The 17,729-nt window shown below is 44.9% G+C and overlaps 1 protein-coding gene across 6 annotated transcripts in view; it reads right to left on the reverse strand.

Annotated features, from left to right (window-relative positions):
* Positions 1-16,060, reverse strand: part of LOC146181709 (inaD-like protein) — a 1,346,554-nt gene extending 1,330,494 nt beyond the window's left edge. For all 6 annotated transcript variants that reach the window (XM_084576720.1, XM_084576719.1, XM_084576716.1 and 3 more), the window contains exon 1: positions 15,433-16,060. The gene's annotated coding sequence lies outside the window, so the exon portion shown is untranslated. The remainder of the gene's footprint in view (positions 1-15,432) is intronic.
* Between the last annotated feature and the right edge of the window lie 1,669 nt (positions 16,061-17,729).

Genomic DNA, 17,729 nt, shown 5'->3' on the forward strand with positions numbered 1-17,729 from the left:
AACACGAATGCCAACTGTGGTGAAGATTTAGTGTACAGCCTTTGCCAAAGGTCTAGAGCCCAGGGAATCTGATTCTGATTCGTGCAGTGGCGCTGATTTGGCATTAGTGGAGGTCCTTCTCATTGGAAAGGGTAGGCCAAAGAATCCTCTTACCATCAAGAAATTTGGAGCACATTAATTGCATTACAAGCGACACGAAGTGGCTCAGAAGAAGACCCCCTGGGCTCTACACTTTTGACAAAGATTACAAGCAGTACATGTTCGCCAAGTGGACACTGCTGATTAATGTAGGGATCCAAAGATTCGCCTCCTAACTTGTGTCCTGCCAAAAGCATTTGGTTGGTATAGCTCTGAGTACTTTTGAGGAGAAGTATTGTTTTCTTCTTCCAGGATAACAGGCTCGGCATGACAGTTTTTTTTTAATCTTTAAAACTTCTATGAGGGCATTTCAAAGCTACGTGCCTCCTGTTGTCAGGGCACCATCGGCGAAAATAAGCAATACCGGCAGCTGCACGTATGCCTCTAAAATTTTGTAAATTTTATTCTAACAACCACTTGTCAAAACAGCCGCATACTCATTTCCCGGGATATGTTCTAGTCCATTCACCCGATTAGAGCGTCAACATTGCGCCCGTACTTCCTCAGTGTAAGTTAGATCCCGTCAAGTCAATGTGGCCTCAACAAAAATTCAAATTTATAAAGCTCGTCTGTCTTCAGTGCAGCTACTTCGGTGACAACTTTTTCTGCAGCATAGATGTTTGTCCCGTTAATGCCGTTGCCAGGCGCTCAGTTCTGGGCTTCTCTTCTAGGTGATTTAATGATGCTCACAATAACTTTTAATTCTTGAAACCAACCATTATCGGATATTGCTCGATAAAAAGAGGGGTTTCTCCTGCAAAAACTGTCCGCAACTCTAAGCTTTTGAACTTGTCTAAGTCAGAGTAGACGACGATCGAGTGTGTTTTGAAAGACAACGCCTCCAAGGTTAATAGCCAGTCGAAGGAGTTCAACCTTTTCATAGGTTCTCAAAACCAGTGCAACTAAGGTTCTGCTTCTCGCTAAATTTACTTAAGATCAATAGCGTTGCTCAAAACTGTTTACGAAGCAGTCTTGCTATAATGCAAGATGAAAGGTTATTTCGCGAGCGACGTGTTGCGTGCTACGCTTTATGGAACATGTATTTTAGCCGGCCGGTCGTAGTCTTAACATACTATAAAGTGTATGTCATTCTAAACTAGCAGGCGTAGTAATAAGTAGGGAAGTTGGCCGAGTTGTCTGGTTCATCTTGAAGCTTGCCGCCACAGTAAAGGCGGAAGGCATGCAAGTAGGAATATATGATAATGCGTTTAACCTTGAAAGGAATGACTAGATTAGTCAGCCGAAGACATAAAAGGGCTTGTCTTTTATAAGCGCGGCGTACGGCGGGTGTTGCTCTCTGCAAACATTTTCTAACTGCAGACCTCACCGAGAATAGAAAATGTACTGAGCCCTAATATCTGACGCGACAACAAGCACAATAAAATGATCACGAATGTGTCTTGATTTTCAGACTTGCGATTAAGGTCGGCAAAAGCCTTCCGCATGTATTCGTAAAACTGTCTTTAAACATTTATTCGCAATAACTGAAGCTCAGTAACCTAAATACAATCATTACATACAAACCATATAAAGAGCAGAGGAAACCTGCTCGCAAGGCCTATTTTAAGATGGGATTCATGGAGTGTTATAAGGGTATCATATTCATTGTGTAATATATTTAAGGGAAGCATATAAAGCAATAATCTATTACAAAAATGTGTGTGTCTGTTTCTTGTTTTGTTTCCTGTAGTTTTATTCGTTGGTTCAATTATCCCTACACAATATGTCTATTTGTTCCCGTAATATCGTCAATCAGATGTTTAGATGCCATTCTCCTATAATTGTTATTTCTTCTTAAATCGCACAGCACTGTTTGCTCACCTAGAGTAGGTGGTCAGCACCTTTACACCTTCGTAGCTCCTCCACATAAAAGCGTCAGCGAACTCAACAACACAATGAACACATCACGGCACATTAAACAAGCCACCTACGAAACACTACTTACTGCCGGAGTCGAGGGTGCGGTGAACTCGCACAAATACAGACAGGGTTGATACCAGATTTGTTATTTTAAGCAGAACGATAAGATACAATGACACCTCCCAGTCGCTCCAAATGCATCACCGACAGAATAATAGTGGGGCCGTCCACTCCGTTTGATCGAGCGCCCCTCTAGAACCGAGAACATTGCCGGCCTTATGCTAGTACCGTTGGCGCTGCGCACCATCGATTTTGCTCAAGAGTTCGGTGGTTGTGCATCCCTCCGGTAGAGGGCGCCACCGTCGGTCTCGCTTCTCTGTGACATTTCTCTATTATGCGGTTAAGTTAGCCGCGTATAGCATCCAGAGACTCTCCTGATTGCCACAACCTTTTTCGCGGTAACCAGTGTTCTCGGAAAACCATTCGTCGTTCCGTTGAAGGACGCCTTCCAAGAACCGGTGGCACGTTAACGAAAACAGAGCGTCTTTAACCAACAAGGGAGTGTTTATAGGTTCTTTTTTTTTGCTCGGAAAATAGTAATCACTGCCAATTTTTGTACTTATCTTCTTTAAAGAGTTTAGGGCAATTTTGTCGACTTATTGACGTGCAAATTGAATTGCCCTAGTGCGGTCAATGGCAAGTCGAGAAAGCCGAAACAGACCCTACATTAGCTGGCTGAGTTTAGCCGTCGAGAACTTTCGCAAAGCTGATTTATTTCCTTTGTCCTCCCGGTAAAAAGCTCTTAGAAAATATTCTGATTTCCGCTTAACAGTCTTCACTTCCGCTCACTAACGAAGACGGGGGACTCGTTCTTCAAAACGACGCCTGCAGATGTATGCACTGGGGAAGTCTTTCACTTGCCTTAGATATTTCGGCGCGGGCGTGCCTTCAAGCGATGTCGTGTTAGTGCTCTCCCCCTCCCCCTAGCCTTTTTTTTTTTCTTGCGTGTGTCTGATGTGAATGATTTTTTTCTTTTGACCTTCATTTAATTTTTTTTCTCAAATAATTTACAGATTAGTTGACTGAGGGGTGAATTATACAACACACAACAACCCAAACCGCAAACTACGACAACATGTGCAAAACACTATTTTACGTCACACAAACGAAAAATGTGTCAAGCTTGTCCGTTTCGTCCTTCTTGTTTTCAGTACTATGCTCGACATAATGTGATTCAAAAAGGCCAGGAGGACAAGCTTAACCCACACCTGCCTTCATGACTTAACCTCGACCTTCTCTTACCACTTATGTTTTAGGTTACCCTGACTTCGTACCCTACACGGAGTGAAATCAGTTTCATATATTCCCATGTCTTCGCTCCTCAAATTCCTGTTCTTGGTGGTCATGGGCAGCTTGATAAGTCTTGTACCTACTCGTGTTCCGGGCCATGACTCCGGTTTGCGCACTGTGGTCACGTGCAAGTCGGTGTGAATTGTGCTCATGTTAAGGTAGACTCGTATTAAAAACGTGTTCAACGTTCTAGATGATGTGCATTATGGTCATGCGCAAGCCAATAAGCGTTAAGGTCATTCAAAAGCTCGTGTGTCATGTGGCCACATTTCGGGTCAATTTTTGTATGGTAGTGTGCTCTGGTGATGTGCGTTGGAGCACGCGGCAATAAGTGGCCCATCTTCGACAAAGCCCACAAAATATAAACGACTCAGGCGCACTGAGGAACGCACGCCAGACTCCATGCAGTAGCCAGAGAACTACTGCATTTAGAGGTAAAGTTTGCTTTTATGCATATACAAAATGAATGACGTTCTCTGATAGTTTATCGCGCAGGGAAGATGTAAAGTGGTAATATTAGAACCTCTAAAATCTCGCACTTAAAGAGAAGCGCACAAAGCAGAAGTTGACAGGAGTGCAATTGTGAATGCAATGTATTAATCTAATTTCGATATTGCGCGATAAATAGTTATCAATACAAAGCAGTTTAACTGGGAGGCGACACTTGATGAAACGAGAAACTTGCTTCTCGTTTATTGGTTGTCGTCCACATAATGTCTTGTCTTGCAAAATACATGAAGCTTCAGGCTAGTGCCGAAACCACCTTGTTCTGCTCGCTCCAATTCACTCCAATTCACTCCCGTTGCTTCTTTCCTGAGAATCGGACAGAGAATTCAATTGTCTTATCGAGACGTCAACTAGAGTTGACCAATGCCGAATTTTCTGTCGACTTCTACTGTCGCCTTACTCAAGACGGCCAGTTACTGCCGCGGCGAATGGGAACCATTACGATGAAAGGACAGCCGTTTGAATTCCCTGTGCCAATGGAACGGAAGCAGAACTGGCTGTCCTAAATCCGATCACCTTTAGGAACGACCAGCTGCCCTAGACTCCAGAGTGAAGCGCAAGACACTTCTCAGTCGGGAGGACCTCAATCGACCCAGAGAACAAAGAGGATTAACAAAGGCTCCCGGGAGAGAATTGCCAACGAGAAATAAAAACAAACAATGACGAGAACTTTCGGAGGAGAAAAGGCTCCGGTGCTCTGTCAAAAAAAAAAAAAAAAAAAAAAAGCACGGGAAATGGAAATGGACGTCCGCTCAGTCGTCAGAGTGCTTGTCCGTACGCTGGTGCCCACGAGACCACTTTGCCGTTCGGCGACTGTCCACTATTGCTACGCCTTAAGACGAATTAACGGGCTTGCCTATCTCTCGTCAGCCAGTGTTCATCCTAGATACTTTGTGACATTTCCTGTGCTAAATCTTTCGTAAAAAACTTCGTTTTGAGACCTTCCTATTTTTCGTCGTTACTGTCACCTGCAAAAGTGCTCATCAAAATGCATCTATCTCTCTTCCTTGTTACGAAATACATTTTACACAAAAAACTCGATAAATGTTCATTTAAGAAATTCTTCTACTGATTTAAAGTGCAAGTGCCTGAAAAGCTGGGCTTTAACGACTCCATTTCGTCGTCTTGCGGGCCAGGTTAAAGAAAGCGCCTAAGGCTTTCCTGGGACCTGAGCGCTTAAGTGCCCCATTTTTCAACGTAGACAGCGCTCTTTAGACTTTTCTTGTTACTCTTCGCTAAAAATGTCTTTTCTTCTAACAGGAAAGCTGCAATACAAAGAGCTGTTTTTGATCTTTTGAAATCGTCCGCCAGATATTCCCCTCGCAATCTCCAAGAATCCGCGGCTGCTTTCGCGCAATTAATATGCATGCAGTTGGCAAGTTTGGAAGGTAGGCACATCACATATTTATTCCATATGTTAACGAAGTATTCGCTTGAACAACTGAGCAGAATGTATCTAGCTGGAACGATTACCATGTTTACTGACATACGGTGAAGTATTATTTAAGCGCGCAAAACAGTGCTAAGTTGGTGGGCGCGGAACGTATCTGTTCCATGTAGTTGTTGATACCATCCCATCAAGGCAGAGAACTGCGACTGACATTCACGCATTCTCTGTAGACGCCTAGGTTTAACTGAACGCTAAGAACGACAAAATTAGTTGTGGTTTAACTGTGGAGAGCCTTGTGGCTTGCCTGCATTTCATTGTCAATTTTTCACACTTGATTAATTTACAATAGCTGCTTGGACAATATTTTACTTGCTCACCGTTTAAGAAGAAATTAAGTGTGACTTCAGAAGTTGTAGATTGCCTTAGACAGCTGACTGAAATGTTTGCATCAAGTATAATTTCCACAATAGCCAAGTTCCGCAGCAAAATATTGTAGTCGATGATACTTTTATTTCAGTCATTTACAAAAAGGACTGAAGTAACTTATAGTGATCAGTGTGTTTATTGATTAGGTTATAAATGTTCTCGGTGCCGATCGTGAGGACAAGTCCTCGGCGGGAAGCCGTGCCGAGTCGGGGGCAGCACAAAAACTTTTTTTCTCAAAATGGCACCATGCTCTGTTGAACGAAGGCCTTCAATGCATGGCTTAGATTGTCGAGTATCAGGTGGTTAATACTTGCATGCAATGTGCAGATATGTTTATGCATTCATTGATTAGCAGATGTTTCCAGCGCTTACGTAACTTCACCAGTCTCGAGGCAACCATTCCTGGCCTGCTGAACTATGTTTTCCAGTCGGTTGGAGTCATTTAGCCAATCCAGAAATCTCAGTTGGGGTAGCATAGCGGCACGCATAAAGGCATAGCTGCGAGCGTACTTTTTAACCTATTTGCGTCCACGGAAGAGAAGAGGCAAAGGGAGTTGTTAAAGTCCTCGTGTTTTTGAGTAACTATTGCCAAGGCAAAGCTACCAATTTAAGTACGTGCACTACTGAGTAGATGGCGTGTAGAAACCGCAGATTGCCCTACTCTACATGTATGCCACGTTTTGTTCATGTTTTTGTAACTTCTGGGTAATTATTCGATGACGAATGGCTTTCTTTGCCGCGTTAGTTAATCTATCATCTCATTGCGAGTCGCTTCATAATTTTCCTTCATAGCGGGATAGTAATGTTGTCTTTAGAGCATCTACACTGCTTCTCTTTCTTGCAGGCTGGGCACACAAATTATGCCTTCTGCCATTTAATATGGGAGTTCCTGTTCTAATAACGTTCAGACCTGACATAAGCAGCAACCTGCTTTGTCAGGATGGTACCAGCAGTAAAAAGACCCAACCGATCTACCCGCTCGTCACACAAACGTCAATAATATGTTATCCGCGCTGAAGAGGGTCAACTCTATTCAAGCGCCTCTGGGAATTCAAGTACTCGCCAACCACTCTTAGGCAGTTCGTGATTCAGTTGGGGTATCAGGACTTAGCTAAGTTAGAACCTGTAAATTTATCGTGAGTAAAACTTTTTTTTTTTGCAAATATCTTCAAGAAAACGGCCAGTAAAAAAGACGAGTAGAAGGTGGAGCTAATATATCGAGTTTGCTAAAATCATACTCATTACTCCCGCTCAAATAAGATTATGCAAAAAATGTGAATTCACTATATCAGTCGCATTAATCGCTAGGTAGGATTTACCTACCTAACGAATAATGCGACTGATATAGCTAATTCACATTTTTTACCTTCTATATGTTTTATCCTATTCCTTTTTTTCCTGTCTAAGACAGGTAGAATGTGAACGTCAAACACATCTTTATGTGCCCTTCAGGTTCCGCGCGATATAATTTTGACTTCTGTGGATGTAGAAGGCGTGGTATGAATGATCACAGAGAATTTAATGTCCTCCATGTGCAACTGTACAAAATTCATGGCTTCTAGGGTGCGCAGCAAGCAGCGAATTTGACCAAAGGGGAGTTAGTATTGACCAACCCGTTATTAATATTTATTCTTTTTTCCACTCATGCCGACCGGATGCTTCATGACAGACATAACGACGGCAACGCAGACAGCGGAGCTTTCTCGTTCGAACGGTCTAGCTATTTTGCGCAGTGAAGCACAGAGCCACTATGGATCGTCGAATGACACTCTGTGATTATTCCGCTTGAAAAAAAAAAAAGACAAACAAAATACATATTCGCAAACCAACTCAATAATACTCAGGATAAAATCAAAGTGAAAAACGGATAATCAGAAGGCTATGAAGCAGGCGCCATCCACGAAGCGTGTCGACGGGCCGTCTCGGTCTTTGAGCTGCGACCAGTCGGAACTAAAACCATTCCTCGGTCGCACGTAGCCGTTGCCGTTTGCTCTTCCTCTTGCAGTCTTTTGGGAGACTGTGACTGTCCGCTCGAAGTTATCGGCGCCTGTGTCGTACCCTCACTCTCCTATCATTATTAATGGCTTCCCTGCCCCAGATTCACGCCGAGATCGATGTCGACAGGAGAGAACGCATTTTTATACCTTCTTTGCAAAAAAAAGAGTTCCCGAGGTCATGATGTAGGATCCTGTTAACTCATACGTCCGCTAGCTTGTAATGACGATAGAAAGGTTGTCTTACGCTACTAAAAAACTTGTATGAGGCAACAACCTCACATTTTCTCGCACAATCTCACTCAATTCGCGTAAGAAATCACATACAAATCACATATAATTGCATAAGATCTCATAGCTTCTTGTACATTATCATAAATTATGGGAAATATTTTATGATAATGATGTCCACTGTATGAGAGTCTATGAGATTTGATGAGGTTTTGTGAGGTTATTGCCCGTAGAGCTTTTGGTTTTTCAATAGGGTTTATGGGATAGAAGCGTCCAATTCACTGCTGTCTATCCACGTTTAAAGACTTTCCGAGATACCTTTGGTGGTGGGCCACCCAAATTTCAGAGATGGCCCAAGAATATTCAGGGGGTGGTCCAAGTCGGTTTTTAAACGTGGGTAAACTTAATTTTCGAATTACGCAAGATCAATTTTGGAGATTGGCCACATAGGGTTAGGGGTAGACCAAGTATATAACCTACGCGGTCTCCAATCTTTAGCACACTTTAAGAGGGCAACGCGACAGCAGTGAGTTTGGTACCATTGAGCGCGGATAGAAGCTGATGAAGCCAGCGGCATGGAGTGCATAGCGTGAAAAAAAGGCAGTGCGGAATAAACAAGCAGGGTAATCGGCTGCGTTATGCAGCTCAGTGATCTGAAGCATGACCTGTTTTAGTTTCTGTTCCTGGGAAGTTTTTCAATGCAACAATGAGAAAAAAAAAGGGCTGTATCGATAGCAGTGAGCTTCGATTCGTATTCATTGGCCACGAAAACCGTGTGGTTTAAAATCCGCTCCGCTCGGACGATTTGTTTTCCTGAGCTCAGCAATAGCTTGACACGTGATTCGTATTTGGGTTTTACAGTGCGAAGGGCTGCTTTCCACTTTAACGCAATGAACAAGCTTATTTTTTTCTGTTGCTGATGGTAATGTTGCGATTGTGGCCTATATGGAGGTTAGTACCAGATACAATGAGACCTGAGCATCTAACCTTACTATTTAAAGTCATCTGCACCTCCAATAGTTCACCCCTTGTAATTTATTTAGAAATTGAAATCTTTCACTGTAAAAAGAAGGTAAAGTTGGTATGCTGCTTTGCTGCGCTCTCAAGAATCCGATTTGTAATATATGTTCCAACAGTCACAATGAATGAGTTATGTCAAACATATTGGATATAGATGCGCCAAAAATTTCAGCTTCTAGGGGTTTTGATTTCGGATTTTCTATGACACGCGGCACGTATTGGTCGCCGCACAAAGTAGGAACTTTTTTCCAGCCCTTGAGGCCTTGAAATTACTGGGAATCGCCATTTTCGTCAGTCATTACGCATCTTGCTAGCTAACTGCTGTGGCACAGTTTCAGTTTAGTTTTCAAGCTCTCGTGTCGATTAATCTCGAGGGAGAGGTTCACACACTCCCAGATAACAGCAACGGGAACAAAAAAACTTAAAAGCGAGCATGTTTTATGACGTCTTTCTGTAGCAGTGCCATGCATCACATCGTAATGTGCAATTCTTGTTTTAACGAACATACACATACACTAGAAACAAAAAACTGATTCAATTCCACTCTTTTTACTAAGGCACCTAAATTTTGCCACTCTTCCCTGCTTCTGAAGTCCGGCGAAGCGGCAAGGATGAAACATTAATACAACGTAGCCTGCACACCGCGAGGCCTGAACTACGTCCGCATCACTAAGAGCAGTTCGAGCGCGCCTATCGGCGGTCGGGCGCCTGCGTCTACTCACGCTTGCCTCATCATATTTTCTCGAGCAAAAGGTCTCCGGCAGCGGAACTCAGCTCCTTACAATCGATCAAACGGGAAAACGGGCGCGGTTCTCTCAGCACGCCAGCAACTTTTGCACACGCTTTCTCGGTACACTTCGGACTTGAAATAAAGTGCGATAAAACCTACAAGGAAAAACTAAAAACGGCAAGAGCCATTGCTCGGCATTCAATTCCACCGAGACGGCCGCGGTATATAGCGGCCGAACAAGGAGAATCAATTTAGCTATGCTTTCCTTCGCTCCGCCGAACTTCATTCGGTCGCAGCGCTTCAAAGGCGCGCTTCAGTCGGTCATGATCAGCGAATTCAATACATGCTGCTTTTTTTTTCCTTGTTTGCGTGCTTCAAGGTGCACTTCTTACTTTTCTTTTCTCTTTTTAGCTTTCTTTCTCTTTCACTTTACCACAATTCGATTGCTACTGTCACGCAATCCATCAATCGGTTTCTTATTTTATATGAACGTAACCGCACTGGCAGTATCCTAAAGCGGCGCGGTTGAAACGCTTTCCTGATGCACTTACGGAAAAAGTATTAACCAAAAAAGCAAAAATGTAAGGTCAAAGTGAGGCCTTAAACACGATTTGTCGCAATAGCGTGTTCCTGTTCCGATAAGGGGCCTGCTTTCTACCTTTTCATTGGTATCTTTGCAATTGACGAAGTCGTCCTTAGGCATTGAATACTGTGATAAGCATAGGAGGAGGAGAAGGAAAAAGAAAAGCGGGAAGGGTGACCGCGAAAAGGAGCCTGTTTGTTACATTGCAGGGGGAGAAATGGGAACGGAATAAAGGGATATAAAAATTATGGAAAGAAGAGAGTAGGAGGGCAAAAGATGTCAGCACGCGTAAAGCGCCCTAGAAAGTCACAGCCAATAGTGTAGGCTGGACGCACTAAAAAAATGGAGTAAAATCTCGCAAGCATTTACCGTAGATGATCACCACGACCACTGTTCAAAAATCTTTATCTGCACCAGCGGAAATAAGTCAAGATTTGCAGTTCAAAGCGCGCTGATCATATTTCGCAACTGTGTTTAAGACGTTCACGAAGTGTAGGAGAAATATCCCCACACTGCCGTAGACGTCTCATGCAGGGTCGTAAGCTATACCAATAACAAATAAGCAGTGCTATGTGAAGACGATACCAAGCCACTGGCGAAACAGCAAGGCTCATTCAACATACCACGTGGTTCAGCGCAGCTACAGTTGCAGCTGCGAGGACAACGTCCGAACTCGCCTCAGTTCTCCTCCTCAAAGTGGCGAAGCAGGCCGCTAGCGCACGGCTCATCACCTAACAGCAGCGTTGCTTCAATGTGAAGGTCAAATCGGCAAGCTTGGTGGCCTTCACAGTCGGGCATGTAAGGAATAGTGATTGCTCTAATAAAATACTCACGATCTTTCACCAATAAAAAGGAATATGGTGATGCATACTAGAAGTGATATTGTGGGTTAACTGCAGCCACTACGACCTGTATGCTAACAACAACGTTTTAAGCTGAGACGTAATGGAGCGCTAATTATAACCTTCAGTGCATCCGGAGCGAACCATTTCAGCTCTCTTGAATGAACGTACCTATATAGAAAACACAACAGGTTACGATGGGCCCTTAACACTACCATAAAACACCAAGAAAGCACCCCTTGAAATAAAAATATCGAGCAAGCAATAGGCAGGTCTTCCACACAACTGTTCAAGACGGCGGGCGAAGGATATGGCGTCCACTGAAGATACGCCCCCCAGTCTGTACTCTTCTGTTGAAACTGGTTGGGATCTTTCTTCATAGTTTTATTTGCTGGCAAAAACATCGAATTGTTCCACGGAAAGTGATATAAAATTTATGGGGGACTCTTAATCTCCGCCTTTAAGGGTATGACGTGATAGCGGAAGCTACCACCCCACACAAAGCCCCGCTTTAACCAAGTCGTATCAAACTGCCTGCGTGGCATAAGGATAACGTGAATGCAATGATCATGGCAAGCTGATTGCGTGATAAGGGAATAATGTAGCAAGCAAAATAAGCTTTGGTAATTGCTTTTGCCATTCAACTACGGTTAACCAGGGTTAAACCTCCAACTAATTTTTTTTTTTCGCTCACAACGGCAAAGCTGGGGCACAACCGCCGACGCCAGATTTTCAGTAAACGGGGTTTGCAACGGTATCTCGTTTAGAACAAGCACACGCCCTGAGCTCGTCGCTGTCTTTGCGACCATGGCGCCAATCTCGAAGATCCAATCGTGTAGCTCTCCACACTCATCGTGTCAAGAGCGAAAAGCTGCGTACTTCTGGTCCTATTCACAGACGCTTTGATGATCCAGCTCGAACTTACGAGATGTTCGATGTATTTTTGCTATTCAAAAAAAGTCGATTTCTACCTTTTTTTCTCCACAGCATACGAATGCATTCTGCGTGCAAGACCTGAACAACTCTCGATAAGGTTGGGAAATAAAATGGCAAATTGGTGTACTGGGCATGAAGGCATCCGCGATTGCTTACTTTGGTTTGGATCCGAGTCTACATTGAAACGCAAAAACATGAAAAAAGGTACAGTATCCGTGAGCAGCAGAGGGAAATTAGAGGCTGCCTACCCAGTACTCCACCAAAATGAGATTCACAAAAAATGAAGGTGGAGCTCACACTACACACCATGACATGGTATTTTACGATTCTTACATGCCATGAAGGCGGAAGAATTCACTACGTTTTAGACCACCTTATGATCCACGCCAATTCCCCCTTGCTTCACGCTAATAGTATATAATCTACGTTAATCACATTCTTTCCAATGTAATTCAACCAGCTCAGCTGATTCCACCCTACTCCAACATAGCCGAATATAGTCTACTACTTTTTTACTGCAATATACGTTACTCTACTCTACCTCGGTCTAATCCTGCACAAATGCGTTCTTAATCTGACTTAATACAACTTATTTCAATCTGCTGTACATTTACAAGAGTCAATCTTTATTCCACAGCAATCAGTCCTATAATGGCACGTAATCTACTCTTCTGCCACATCCATCCTGCAGGATTCACCTCACACCTCTGAATACACCACAATCCTACATAACCCGCTCCTAATCTAGCTGAATGAACTGACCTTAATACAAAAATACACCCTTAATCTAACACAATTCCCTGTTAATCCAACCTCGCCTACCCCAATCAACCCTTAAATATTTTCTCCCTGTTCAATTTCGAGCTGGGTGCAGTTTGGTCTATAGGATGATGGCACCGCACTCCTGCTTGACCAATCCTAGGTTTCGGACTATCATTTGCCCTAAAGGCATCCGAGCTTCGCTGTTGATGGGACAATGTAGTACAAGTAATCAGAGCGCTGTGCTTCCTCATCGGGCTCTACGAGATTCGGCTGGAAAACGTCTGGCCTGAGGAGAAATGTTACGCTTGAACAGCCAGAAATAATAAAGTTTGGACATACGCACAGTCCCCGTACACTTACTTTTCTCAACGCTGTTCTGACTTCTCCACATACATAAACATTATTGTTCCCGGATGTCTTAATAATAAGACGCAGCGTAATTGCCAGCATCATCATTTACAAAGGTTCTTGCCTTTGAGCTCTACCATCACGGTACGCAACTCAGGCGAACATGGCAGATATCGGATACTCGCTGGGCGACAATTGTGACGGTGCACATTTTGCACCCACGTCCCGTTGCACATTTCTTTACTGCATGTTGCCAAGCAGAAACAGGTAAATTATTGTCTTTTCTTTTTCAAAGTTTCAGACCGTTTCAACGTGATTGGTTGCCACAGGCGCTGCAAGGGCTGCTAGCAGCAGTCAGCATCGATTGCCAGTCCTTTAAGAGGCATGTCATTGCATCAAGGATAAGCATCACCAGTACCTTTGTTTCCCAGTTTGAATAAAAACACCCAGAAATTAAAAGAAAAAGCGTGCCTTCCCCATTTGTGCGTCAACATAACGCTGCTCTCAACCCTGCTTGGAGCGAAATAAACCAGGAACAAGAGCGGCTCTTCCTCCCACTGCAGCGGTGGGCCGCGACGTTGCAATCGTTCCTGCGCCGGAGTCGCCCATTGTGCGCGCGTTACGGTGCACAGATAGGGAGCCTACGAACCGAGCGGCGGCGGCAGAATATGTAGGCTCCGTATGCACGAAGCAGTGAGCCCGTCGCGCTCTGCCGAGGAGAAAAAGACTGCCAAGTTGAGAGCATGCAAATCAGGGAATCTTAAAGAAGCGCCAACAATAACACAACACAAGGAAGAGACACCGAATCTGCGTAACTTCCTCGTGTTCTGTTACTGTTGGCGCTTCTTTATTTTATAACATGTACCAACTAGCCTAACAAAAAGTTCTACCAGAGAATCTTGGTTGGCCCGAAACAAAACAAGGGAACTAAAATGCCGTCTTGGAGCTGACTGCACCATTTCCTTTCGGACGCGACTGTTTATATCCACTGCTCGAAAAGGGGTAAAGCTTTTTATTGTCTAGAGCCAAAACTGGGCACCGCTACGCTTGATCCCCGCAAGTACTCCGAGCATACCGTGCAGGCGTTCCACTTGATGCGGGGCAGTGAGATTCTTTTAAAGCGAAAGCCTTTAATGGCTCATGCTGTCGTGAACAAAATGTGTCCCACTTCTGCGGCCGCTCTGATTGGTCGACACGAGATGACGTCACAGAGGTCTCGACTAATCACAGAGCACCACAACAGTACGACTGCACGAGTGAATGCGTGCCTTATATGGCCATATGTCAATCAATGATCAATTACTAACGAAAGGCGAATTAATGAATGATTGCTAATTGGTGACTAATTAGCAAATAATTTACCTAGTTAATGTTTGAATAAAAAATTGAATAGACATTTTCTAATCAGTGCCAGATGCGTAGCAGAATGCGGCACTCAGGCTTTCGCCTTTCACTACTTTAGTCGCTAAAGTTCCTCGTAATTTTTCAAGCTCTTTAAGAGTGATTACTGAGCTGGTTCATTACTAATATGCTTTCTTCTATCATCCTGCTTTGCAAATTTCTCGTGTAGACTCCTTTCGAAGCGCACGTCGCAGGGATGTTACGCGCAATTTGTACCCGCAGGGTTGGAAGCGAGATGTCTGCCCCTCACTGCACGCAGGAGCGATTTCATGATTTATTTCACAATTTCCCATGCTGCAATTTTTCTAAGCTGCACTCTCAGCATCCGCACGACCGTTACTTGTCTAAGGTAAGACGCTTGTCCGTTTTCTAGTACTTGTTCATTGCAAAAGCCGTGACTGAAGCGCAATGGCATGCCTGTACTTCCTGCATCCACAAAAATAGGAAGGGACGGAACAGATATATCGGCAAAACCATACTACCAGAGGACACCTACGAGACGTGCTCGTTTCTCACGGTTCTAACAAAGAAGCTGTTTAGTGTTTAAATGTGAACGTTTTTTGCTTTTTTTTTAAGGTATTCAGTATGCGAAACGTTCACGGTAAACGCAAGTAAAATATTTCGCTCGTGCGCTATGTTTGGCAAATAGGAGAAATTCCATCTTACACTCTACCAAATATTGTTCTCGCTTATATTTACATGTTTTACGGTTCGTTTATTGCACATTTTCGAGCCATCCCTTTCTTCTCAGCATGCAGAGTCTGGTTGGCGCTGCCGGTTTCTTCATTCGACGGTAGCTTTAACTTCATCGCCTTCAAATACCGTGCCCAGCATTAAACGGCCACTCCTCCTGGTGCTACGCTTGTGAAACCTTATATATGATTCGACCCAGTAACAAGAATTCGTGTGCTTACCTGCGCATTTTGGATGACGTCCGCCGCACCGCTCAACGTCACTTTGGTCACGATGTCTGGGTAGTCGCGCATCCTTAAAAAGTTTCGATTGGCAAAACACACTTTTACTTCGTTAGGTCCGTAGTACCATATGCCGACGCCGCTGCATATGCTGAGGATGCAGGTTGTGATTCTGCACTATCCGTCGAGGTGATAAATGAAGAACTGGCATCCCGACTCACTCCGCGTCCACTTGAATGGGCGTCCATTCAAAATAAGAAAAGAATGCTCACGAAGACTTCAAAAACAGCATGCAGCTCTGCGTTGCGCCCGCGTGTAACTGCATCTCTGCCACGGGTCTCTTAGGCCCGCAGAATTTTCACTGGACACAGCTGCCTGCCTGGGTGTCATGCGCCACGTGTGCAGCGTGCCTTCCGTTTCCATGAGCTCTTCTACGAGCTGCAAACATGCGTGCTTTATCTAGATCCACTGTAAGTGGGCATGCCTATCTTAACAACTACTTTATCAAAGCTTCTGTCCAACTTCATCGCACGCGCACAGGATGAGCACTGCATGAACACAGCCTGCAGAGTTCAGACTCCTAGGTTAACAAAATGGCAACGCTACGACTGACGCCTTCCGCTAAAAAAACATTTCGTGTATTTTATTTCCCTTTGCCTATCAACGATAAAGCAGTCTCGCCTGCCCCGTGTCTGGCCAGGCCCAGACAGGAATGATATCAGTGTGCAAGATAAAGCGCGGCAACTGCACCTTGCACTGTCACGTTTGCAGTGGGTTATGCGGGCGATGAAAGCATTGCCAGCGCAGCACAGGGTCACGCTGCGAAGGAACTGGAGAGCTGCGCCGCCGCTTTTTTCGCTCAAACCACGGTTGAGATCGTAGCGAGTGAATAGCCTATGCAAGTGATTTGAAAATCGAAAGCTCTTACTACTCCTCTGCGTAGCTTCTTCGCCGTGTACACAAGTTTGACGTTGAACCGAGAAGAAACCACTCGGCAGCCATGGCGTCACTCACTCGCTGCCGAATCGCGCCCGCCTATGTATAGTCACGTGACAATCATGACGTCACTTACCGCATTTACGCTGGAGCCGTGGGTGTGGCTCTGTCTGAATGGCCTGAGCTGATGTTAAAAATAAAGACGAAGCGACTGCTTGGCCCGATCTTACGCGCTCGCACATGGGCTCATGTAGATACTTCCCAAAGTGGCATAGGCCAGGCGGCTGATTGGGCTCTTTGATTCCGCCATATATGTTGATGTCCAAACCCGGGAATGAACCGCATACCTTTAAATGCCTGTTAAATTCTCTTAGCTGGCGCCTATGGATCGCAACAGCTTTCGACAGTTTAACGGCAGCTATCTTTATAGATGATCCATGAACCAAGCGAGACGCCTCGTGAACTGGTGGTGGTTAAAACATTTATAAATAACAATTAAATGGTTACAGAGGTGTTTGGGTAAGAGACGTATCGCTCTCCCCCTCACAATACTAGGTGGAGCCCCTATTCCGGGGCCCCATTGGCAAGCAACGCCGCCCGCGTCCGTTGAACCAAGGCCTTTTGAGCCTTGAGGTCTTGACAGCCGAGCAGGGCCGCCTCCCAGGCCTCTCTAGTTGGATTGGGGTTGGGGGGAATAGATGGGTTTGACTGGCACGCCCAGACCATGTGAAAGGTGTCAGCCACCTTTCCACAGTACTGGCACGCACCATCAAAGGACGGGTTGAAATGTTTAAGCACCGCCGGGCACAGCACTGTATTGGTAAAAATTTTGATGAGGAGGCGCTCGTCAGCGCGATCCAGTCCCTTACAAGGGGCCGGGTAGCGCCTGTGCTCCTCCTTGTAGTAATCGGTGATGTCTTTGAATGTAAAGGCCAGATTGTCTAATTGGGAGTAGGCTTCCAAGGACAAGGAGATAGCCCGGGGAGAGAGTGCGCGGGCGGCCTGATCGGCCTGTTCGTTTCCCCTGAGTCCCTGGTGACCGGGTGCCCAAATGAGATTATGCGGAGTTGGGTCTATGTATCGGCAGCTAGATCGCAGTATACGCCGGGCAAGCGGGGGAGCCCATCCCAGCCTATAATTTCGACAGGCCCCTCGCGAGTCGGTGATGATGTGTTTCGAATTGGGAATACTGAGAGCCTGAGCGATAGCAATCTCCTCCGCGTGAGTTGTGCTGTAGGCTTTGAAAGTTAGCCCGTTAGCAGTGTTTGTGTTGTGTACAACTGCAGCCGTATACCACCCCCATGGTAAGGGCCGGCAACATCCACATAATACACATGTTGCTGGTGACCATAGTATCGCTC

This window comes from Amblyomma maculatum, chromosome 8, assembly GCF_055883805.1.
Source record: "Amblyomma maculatum isolate TAMU_Amacu chromosome 8, ASM5588380v1, whole genome shotgun sequence".
NCBI classification, from domain to species: Eukaryota; Metazoa; Arthropoda; class Arachnida; order Ixodida; family Ixodidae; genus Amblyomma; species Amblyomma maculatum.